At 41.1% G+C, this 9984-nt stretch overlaps 1 non-coding gene across 1 annotated transcript; it reads left to right on the top strand.

Annotated features, from left to right (window-relative positions):
* Positions 1 to 4690: 4690 nt before the first annotated feature.
* LOC119923381 lies at positions 4691 to 4828 on the top strand. The gene has a single exon (XR_005448842.1). It is a non-coding gene; the product is annotated as a small nucleolar RNA SNORA7 (small nucleolar RNA).
* The last annotated feature ends 5156 nt before the right edge of the window (positions 4829 to 9984 follow it).

The raw sequence follows: 9984 nt of genomic DNA, 5'->3' as shown, positions 1-9984 counted from the left end.
GATGACTGATTAATTATCTCTGGCAACACATCTGCTCTTATCTTAGGTTGTAAAACATGGTATTGGAGATAAAATCAGCCAATAGATCAGTAAGTGAATGCTATTTATTGAGCACTTACAGTGTGCAGAGTACTGTACTAAGCACTTGGGAAACTTTTCCTCTCCTCCTCCTCCTCCCCATCCCTCGCCCCCTGCCCTACCCTTTTCCCCTCCCCATGACACTTGTGTATATTTGTACATATTTGTTACTCTATTTATTTTATTAATGATGTATATATAGCTATAATTCTATTTATTCTGATGGTATTGACACCTGTCTACTTGTTTTGTTTTGTTGTCTGTCTCCCCCTTCTAGACTGTGAATCCACTGTTAGGTAGGGACCGTCTCTATATGTTGCCAATATGTACTTCCCAAGTGCTTAGTACAGTGCTCTGCGCACAGATAAGTGTTCAACAAATACGATAGAATGAATGAAAGCACAGTACAAGATTTGGTAGATTTGATCCCTGCCAACAAGGCGCTTATCTTCTACAGGAGGAAACAGCCATTAAAATAAATCACAGAATTAGCTGGTTAAAAAACATTCAGGCACTTGTGGATGATTCTTGATTCCCTAATGATGAATCTCACATGCAGTAAAAATGAATCATATTCATTTTTCTTTGAAAGTAATGAAAAATGAATTTGTCATTGAGTGGTCCTTTCTCACTATATTGAATAAAAACAGACATTGATCCATTTTCATTAATTCCTTCTTTGAATTAATGTCAACCATATCAACAGAGCTTTTATTAAATGATTGTTATTTTTTTCTATCTTCATTATATTTTCACATGCTTTCTTGGGAATTTGCTGATCTCCCCACTACTTTCAGTCAAACCTAAAGGAATCAGCCAGAGCTCCATTAGGAAAACGTAATTTAATGCTAGAAAGAACTGTTTGGGCTGCAAAAGCAAAGGTCTAGGATCTTAGGCATTACATTCCCCTCATTCGTATTTGAAGATGACACCAGTGGTAGTCTTGTTTCTGCAACGTATTCAGTCTCTGGATCCTCTTGGATAGTACTTTTTGAAGAAATGAAAAGAAAATGGACAAATACTTTAACTTCTCAGTTCCTTAGTTTCCTCATCTATAAAATTATGATTCAATCCCACTCCAATTTACTTAGACTGGGAACCCCATGTGGGACAGGGACTGTGTCCTACCTGATTAACTTGTATCTGCCAAGTACTTAGAACAGTGCTTAACAAATACTATTTGAAAAGGAAGCAAAAAAACCCCTACTTTGCTAGGTAATAATCAGAACAAAGGCTATGTTAAAACTGAGTAACATTCTTCACTCTATTCCCCTTGCTTTGGTGTTGCAGAGCGGGTCATTGGGTTTAATCTTTAATATGAATTCCATCTGAGTCTCATAGGTTTCTCTTCCCATTTCTGCCTTGTCTGTAGTCCACTATTTTCTATGCTTCTCCACTACTTCATACAGAAGTAGGACTTTTAAAATAATACTTATTTAGCATTTACTGTGTGCCAAGCACTGTTCTAATGCTGGGGTAGATACAAATTAATCAGGTAGGACACAGTTCCTGGCCAACAAGGGGCTCACAGTCTAAGAGGGAGGGAGAACAGGTATCAGATTTCCATTTTACAGATGAGAAAACTGGGGCAGAGAAAAGTGAAGTGAATGACCCAAAGTGTCACAGCAGGCAGATCTGATTCCCAGGCCTTGTTCTTTCCACTAGGCCATATTGCTTCTCAAGACTATGCTGCTTCTCTTTTTTTTGTGGTATTTGTTAAGCGCTTACTATGTACCAGGCACTGTACTAGGTGCTGAGGTAGATACGAGATAATTGGGTTGGACACAGTCCTTGTCCTGCCTAGGGCTCACAGTCTTAATCCTCTGAGGCACTGAGAAGTTAAGTGACTTACCCAAGGTCATATAGCCAACAAAATAGCACACAGCCAACATATTTAAGATGAGATCAAGGTACAGTGAGTTGATGTTAGAGAAGTAAAGTTTGCGGACTGGGGTGTAGTAGAAAATTAGTGAGGTAAGGAGGGGCTGAGCTGATTGAGTCCTTTAAAGCTTATGGTAAGCAGTTTCTGTTTGTGTATGGGCAACTGCAGAAGGCTCTTGAGGATAGGAGGGATGTCACTTGTGTATATATGTACATATTTATTATTCTACTTATTTTATTAATGATGTGTATACTATTTATTTATATTGATGCTATTGATGCCTGTCCACTTGTTTTGATGTCTGTCTCTCCCCTTCTAGATTGTGAGCAGGGATTGGGCAGGGATTGTCTCTATTTGTTGCTGAATTGTACTTTCCAAGAGCTTAGTACAGTGGTCGGCACACAGTAAGTGCTCAATAAATATGATTGAATGAATGAAAGTATTAAATTTGATATCATGTCCTGTTAATTCAATCTTCACAAGATAGTTAAACTCCACCATTTTCACTTCATCCAAACTACCATGTTAATCCAAGAATTTATCCTGCCACGCTTTGATTGTCATCAGCCAAATTGCTGATCTCCCTGTCTCCTGTATCTCCCCACTTCAGTCCATACTTCACTCTGCTGCTTGGATCGTTTTTCAACAAAACCATTAAAGTCTAATTTTCCCCACTACTCAATAACCTCTGGTGATTGCCCATCAATCCCACATTAAACAGAAACTCCTTACCATAGGCTTTGTGAGCTCACTATGGTCAGGGAATATATCTGTTGTTGTAGTCTCCCAAGCGCTTAGTACAGAGCTTTGCACCGAGTAAGTGCTTAATAAATATAAATGAATTTAATTTTAAAGCACTCAATCATCTGGCCCCCTCTTATTCATTCATTCATTCTTTAAATCATATTAATTGAACCCTTACCATGTGCAGAGAGCTGCACTAAGTGCTTGGGAGAGTATAATGCATCAATAAACGGTACCATTCTCTACCCACAATGAGCTTACAGTCTAGAGGGAGACAGACATTAATATAAATCAATAAATTACAGATATGAACAAAAATGCCGTGGGGCTGGGAGGTGGAATGAACAAAGATATGTCCGGGCAATGCAGAAGGGAGTGGGAGAAGAGGAAAGGGTGGCTTTGTCAGGAACGACCTCTTGGAGGAGATGTACCATCAATAAGACTTTGAAGTGGGGGAGAGTAATTATCTCTCAAATTGGAGGAGGAAGAGTGTTCCAGTCCAGAGGTAAGACGTGGGCGATAGGTCGGCGGCCACGTAGACAAAATTGGGGCACAGTGAAAAGGTTAGTATTAAAGGAGTGAAGTGCTTGGGCTGGTTTGTAGTAGGAGAGTAGTGAGTAGTGAGTTGAGGTAGGAGAGGGCAAAGTGATTGAGTGCTTTAAAAACAATGGTGAGGAGTTTTTGTTTGGTGTGGAGGTGGGTGGGCAACCATTGGAGTTTCTTGGGAAGTGGGGAAACATACCCTGAGAACTGTTGTAGAAAAATGATCCCATCAGCTGAGTGAAGTATGGACTGGAGTAGGGAGAGACAGGAGGCTGGGAGGTCAGCAAGGAGGTTGATGCAGAAATCCAGGCAGCATAGGATGAGTGATTGTTTTAATTTGGTAGCATTTTGGATAGAGGGGAAAGGGTGGATTTTAGCATTGCTGTGAAGCTGGCATCGACAGGATTTAGTGATGGATTGAGTATGTGGGTTGAATGAGAGAGAGGAGTCAAGGATAACCCCAAGATACTGGGCTGTGAGACAGGAAGGATGGTGATGGGAAAGGCATGGGGAGGTCAGGGTTTAGGTGAGAAGATAAGGAGTTCTGTTTTGGACATGTTAACCCTGAAGTGACAGGAAGACATCCAAGTTGAGATGTTAAACACTTACTATGTGCCAGATGCTGTACTAAGCACTGGAGTAGATACAAGAAAATCAGATAGCACACAGCCCCTGTCCCACATGGGACTCACAGTCTTCATCCCCATTTTACAGATGAAGTAACTGAGGCACAGAGGAATTAAGTGATTTTCCCAAGATCACACAATAGACAAGTGGCAGAGCCAGGATTAGAACCCAGGTCTTCTGACTCCTAAGCCTTTGCTCTTTCCACTTGGCTATGCTGCTTCTTATATTATTATTCAAGCTAAAGTGTGATTTAATCATCTCTGAGCATTTGAAAACTCTGTTCTTCAACTTCTCTGAGGAGAGATAAGAAGAAGCAGGTTTAAACTACAGCAAAAGAAATGAAGGTTAGACATAAGGTAGAATTTTATGACAAATAGAGCACTTAAACATTGGAATAGGTTACTGAAAAAGTTATAGAATCCCTATTTTTGAAAGATTTAAACCAAAAATAGAGCTGAATTTTTGAAGGAAATACTCTTTTCATCCAGCAGGTGGTAAACATATGGAATTTGTTAGCACAGGAAATTGTGTTCTGTGAAAATATCTGTGGGTTTAATAGGGACAGGTATCTTAAATCCACCAGACCGCAGTTCTCCTCATTTTCAGTGCTCCTGAAATAACACCTCCTTTAATAGGTCTCCTCTGGTAAATTTTTCTTTTCCCTAGATCATATTCCCCACAACTATAACATAAGAATTCTCAGGCCAATTCTTATGTACATATACCCATGTAAGTATACCAACTTATATACCCTACTATTTTAGCAGCTAGTCATCCAGTGATCCATTTTCCTTTCTCTTCTTCTACCTGTTAAATCCCCTCTCAGGATCATACCTGGAGAGTTTCCAGTACTCTATCTATCTTGGGTATGGGAGGGAGAGTCAAGCAGAGACATACCCATTCCATTCCTAGCTTGGGCTCTGGCTAGCGAGTGGAAAGCAATCTGCAACAAGTTAAAACTCACCTATGCTGGGCAGCAATCGAGGGTGGAGACTCACGTTGACTGCACGGAAGAAGGCAAAGGTAAACCGCTTCCATAATTTTACCAAGAAAACTCTACAGATACACTACCAGAATGATTGCAGATGGAGAGAGTGGGGCATTCTTGAAGGGATGTCCATGGAGTCACTATATGTCGGAGATGACTCGAAGCATAAGACAAGACCTTTTAAATATTGTATGTCTGTCTCCCCCCACTAGACTGTAAAAACCTTGAGAGCGAGGATCGTGTTTTCTAACTCTATTTTACTTTCCCAGGTGTTGGTACAGTGCTGTGCACATAGTAAGTGCTGGATAAATGTGACTAATTGATTGACTAGATAGATGTCCATAAAAAATTCCTAGAGGAATGTAGGAATGTTAGATGGTACATTCCTGATTTTAATGATGTGCCAAGGAGGGAATCATCCTACTCCTCCTCCATGCATCCTAATGCCATTGCTGTATATCAAATTAGTTCTGGATGAATCATTGATCTCACCCAAAATGGTATTTTATCATCTCACACCTGAGATGGCTCACATGTGGTAAAGAAGCAGTGTGGTCTAGTGGATAGAGCATGGACCTGGGTGTCAGAAGGATCCGGGTTCTAAGCCCGGCTCTGCCACTTGTCTGCAGTGTAAACTTGGGCAAGACACTTCACTTCTCTGTGCCTCAGTCACCTGATCTGTAAAATGGGGAATAAAACTTGAGCCCCATGTGGCACAGGGACTGTGTCCAACCTGAATAGCTTGTATCTACCCCAGAGCTTGACACATAGTAAATGCTTAACAAATACCATTATTATTTATTTTTATTATTAATATAGTGTAGGAATGATAGGGGGCAGGGCCCCAGGACCCCTCTCTCTCTGTCCTTTCATCCCTCCCCCATCTAAAGTGATAAGATTTCCAGACATTTTATTTTGCTGACCATTTTGTCCTGTCCATTTTGTTAGCAGTCTTGCTGGATCCAGTTCACTAGATATTTAACACTGTACACTGTAGACTTGACCAAAGGAGCCAAATAAAATAGTTGCCCAAATCAGTTCCTCAATCAATCCATCAGTCAATCCAAGGTATTTATTTAGCTCCTGGAAGTGCCCCCCGAAAACAAAGAGCCTTATTGAATTTAAGTGAACTTTTCCAAGTAGTGACAATGCAATTAACAGTAAACATTTGATTCTTCCCTCCCCTTCCTCCCTGACCCTAAAAGTTTAATTAGAAACTCTTGACTGCATGATACATGCCACCAGCTCAGATTAATGCTTAAAGTAGTTCTTGAAGGGTAATGACATAAAGAACGAGTAGCGAGGTTCTAGTAGCTTTTCAGTTGGAGAAATGAGGAGGTAGACTAGCTATTCTCCTGGCCACTGTGGAAGTTCTGGGTGATTTAAAGTCTGCTGTGTCTCCAGGACCTCCTGAATGAAACCAGAGGAATATGCCTTATCCCACCTCATTTATAGTATTACTGTGTCTGTATTACCATTTCTTAACTGTTTATGGGCACTTCCTAGTGTCTTGTGTGTGGCATAATGGATAGAGCATGGGCCTGAAAGTCAGGTCATGGGTTCTAATCCTGGTCCCGCCTCCTGTCTGCTGTGTAACCTTGGGCCAGTCACTTCAGTTCTCTGTGCCTCAGTTACCTTATCTGTAAAATGGGAATTGATACTGTGAGCTCTACATGGGAACGAAACTGTGTCCAACCTGATTGGCCTGTATATCCTCCCAAGTGCTTAGGTCAGTGCCTGGCACATAGTAAGTACTTAACAAATACCAAAATTATCATTATTATTGCATATGTGTGTGTGTTTGTGTGTACTCATGTGTTCTTAACACACAGTAGGCATTCAATAAATACTGTTTGTGTGTGTGTGTGTGTGTGTGAGTGTGCGTGTGTGTGTGTGCATGTGCGCCTGTGTGTGAGTGACTCAGTTAATTTAACGTGGGTGGCTATTTTGGCAAGAAACTATATCCACAGCAGGAAAACACCCCACCCAAATCATGTCTCAGCATTACTTGCTAAAAATTGAAATGCTGAAATGCTTTAAAAGCCTCCCCTCTCCTGAATGAAGAAACAATTTTTATGTGAACAGTCTAATCTGTCATTTCCACGACGATTAATCCAACTAAATACTTTCTTTAGTTGAATTCTTTTTCGAAGCTTACCAGAATAAAATAATGTCATTATCAACACATCTAAACACTTTATGACCCTTGTTTTTTTATACATAAATGCATTCAAATTAGACTCTTAATTACAGTCTTAATTAGAACTGCTTGTAAATCTTAGTAGGAATTTTGTGTTTGGAGCAACCGCCAGTAGGTGGCAAACAATCTCCACAAAGATTTGTGCAAATCTGAGAATCTATAAATGCACAGTGAGGGCAGGTGTATACATCATACCTAAGAATTGAGAATTAAGGTTGAACCATTCTAGCCTTTTGGGAAAGAGTACTGAAGAAAAGTCTGACTTGTAAAACCACCTGCTTTTAGACAGGTGGTAATATTTTTTTTTTTTTCATCTGGGAGTCGGGTGTATTAAAAGGGAGCAGGGAGAGAGAGAGGGGCTTAGCACTTTGACCTGAATAAGTAGTTGCCATTTGCTGCATGCAAATTGGCCTGCTGGCATAAGAGAGAATCTCTTTGGTGCAACAGAGACCATTCACCAATAGGGGGTAAAGCCATTGTTTGTGCTGCCTGGGCTGTTTGGCCTTGATTTCCAGATTTATCCATCCTAAATCTCTGTCGAGATCTGAGAGCTTCCAAGTGGGGTTGAAAAGGACCCAAATTAGGTCTTTTTGACCCATTATCTCTTTGAAGTCACACTACCCCTCCCAGGCCCCATCTAACTTGCTCCCTCTCTTCAAACTTCATCTCTTCTTCTCTGCACTCGGAATGAAGTTGGCAACAGTGCATGTTGGGGGATTTTCATGTGGAGAATTATTTCACGGACAAGAGCCCTGCTCTGGAATCCAGTTGCCTACCTCATGATCTCTGGTAACACAGTTCTTAGTACTTCTTTGTAGGGATAGAAATTTGGTGTAGCGTGGGAAACTGCTGGCTTCATTTAGCATGGATCCCCCTTTTAGACTGTGAGCCCAATGTTGGGTAGGGACTGTCTCTATATGTTGCCAATTTGTACTTCCCAAGCGCTTAGTAAAGTGCTCTGCACATAGTAAGCGCTCAATAAATACGATTGATGATGATTGATGATGATCCCTTTTTCTGACATACCTTTCATTCATTCATTCATTCATTCAGTTTTTTTTTATTGAGCATGTACTGTACTGTACTAAGCGCTTGGAAGAGTACACTAGAACAATAAACAGTCACATTCCCTGACCACAATGAGCTTACAGTCTAGTCAGTCTGAACCATTCAAGTATGGAAAAATGAAGAGGTAGGTGAAAATTTGTCACAATGGGCTTCAAGCTTTTCACTACCTGGCCTTGCCTGACCTATCTGTTCTGTTCAGCCACTCTTCCCCAGCTCAATCAATCAATCGTATTTATTGAGCGCTTACTGTGTGCAGAGCACTGTACTAAGTGCTTGTCTTCACTCCTCTCAAGCCAACCTTCTACCTATACCTCGTGAATGACACTCCAGCCTCCATTTGCATGCTCCCTCCTTCCCCACAACAGCTAGGCTAAAGCTTTCCCTATATCCCTATATCCCTATATCCATCCCCCAAACTGCCTCCTCCAGCAAGCTTTTCCACATTAATTTCCCAGTCACCTGAGTCAAATATCCCTTCAGTTAACTCTAGCGTTCATGAACTTATTTATACCCTCTTTAGCCCTCTAGTCTGTTTATTTATTTTGACCACTCTAATTGTAAATTTTTTTTTTTTGGTCTCCTGTTTAAAACGTAACTTCCTTGTGGGCAGGGAAAATGTCACTTCATTATTCTGTACTTCCCAATTGTTTGAAATAGTGCCCTGAACCATGTGGGTACTCAGTAAATGCCAATACTACTAATACAGTGTTCTGCATCCAGTAGGTGCTCAATAAATTCCAGTGATTGAGAGATTGAAATACATTAGTAGAAGTGTTGAAAAAGTCCAGTAAACAAGCTACAGAATTACTCCCAGAAACAAGTGCTGCTGTTATGGAAATTATAGTTTTCATCATTGCCTCATGTCAACCACTTTTAGCCTTAATTTTGTTTCTCATCATGCCCTTTACTCATTCATTTAATCATATTTATTGAGCACTTAGTGTGTGCAGAGCACTGTACTAAGCTCTTGGAAGAGTACAATACAACAATAAACAGTCACATTCCCTGTCCACAATGAACTTACAGTCTAGAGTGGCTCACTGGAAAGAGCATGCGCTTGGGAGTCAGAGGTCATGGGTTCTAATACTGGCTCTGCTGCTTGTTAGCTGTGTGACTTTGGGCGAGTCACTTAACTTCTCTGTGCCCCAGTGACCTCATCTGTAAAGTGGGGATTAAGACTGTGAGCCCCACGTGGGACAACCTGATCACCTTGTATCCAGCCCAGCGCTCAGAACAGTGCTTTGCATGTAGTAAGCGCTTAACAAATGCCATTATTATTATTAGAAAAGTTGCATTTCAGAATGCTTGGAAGAGGGGAGGAAAGGTAGGAGGAAGACCCTGCCAGAGGCAGGAAAGGGAGAGTGAACAGAAGATGCATGTGGATGCCATTTCATTATCAGCCTGAAAAAAAACCCAAACCTTTAGTTCCTGGAGGCAAGGTTTTCAGACCTTCACCCCAGAAGCATAACTGCAGGTCCCCTGAGAAATCAATCATAGTTATTGAGTGCTTACTATGTGTAGAGCATTGTACTAAGCTCTTGGCAGAGTACAGTATAACAGAGGAACACAATGCTGAACATTCAAAATCTGGCCCTTTCTCGGAATAGTGAGCCACTACTATTTTTTAGAGTCATAATCCAGAGTTAGTCACTCAGTTAATCATATTTATTGAGCACTTACTGTGTGCAGAGTTGAACGAGTTGTCTACACGCGCTGCCTAGAATTCCTCAACAACAACTCTCTCCTCGACCCCCTCCAGTCTGGCTTCCGTCCCCTTCATTCCACGGAAACTGCGCTCTCAAAGGTCACCAATGACCTCCTGCTTGCCAAATCCAACGGCTCATACTCTGTCCT

Source organism: Tachyglossus aculeatus, chromosome 2 (assembly GCF_015852505.1).
Source record: "Tachyglossus aculeatus isolate mTacAcu1 chromosome 2, mTacAcu1.pri, whole genome shotgun sequence".
In the NCBI taxonomy this organism is placed as follows: domain Eukaryota; kingdom Metazoa; phylum Chordata; class Mammalia; order Monotremata; family Tachyglossidae; genus Tachyglossus; species Tachyglossus aculeatus.
Note: the sequence above shows the minus strand (reverse complement) of the source record. Positions and strands in the feature narration are given on the sequence as shown.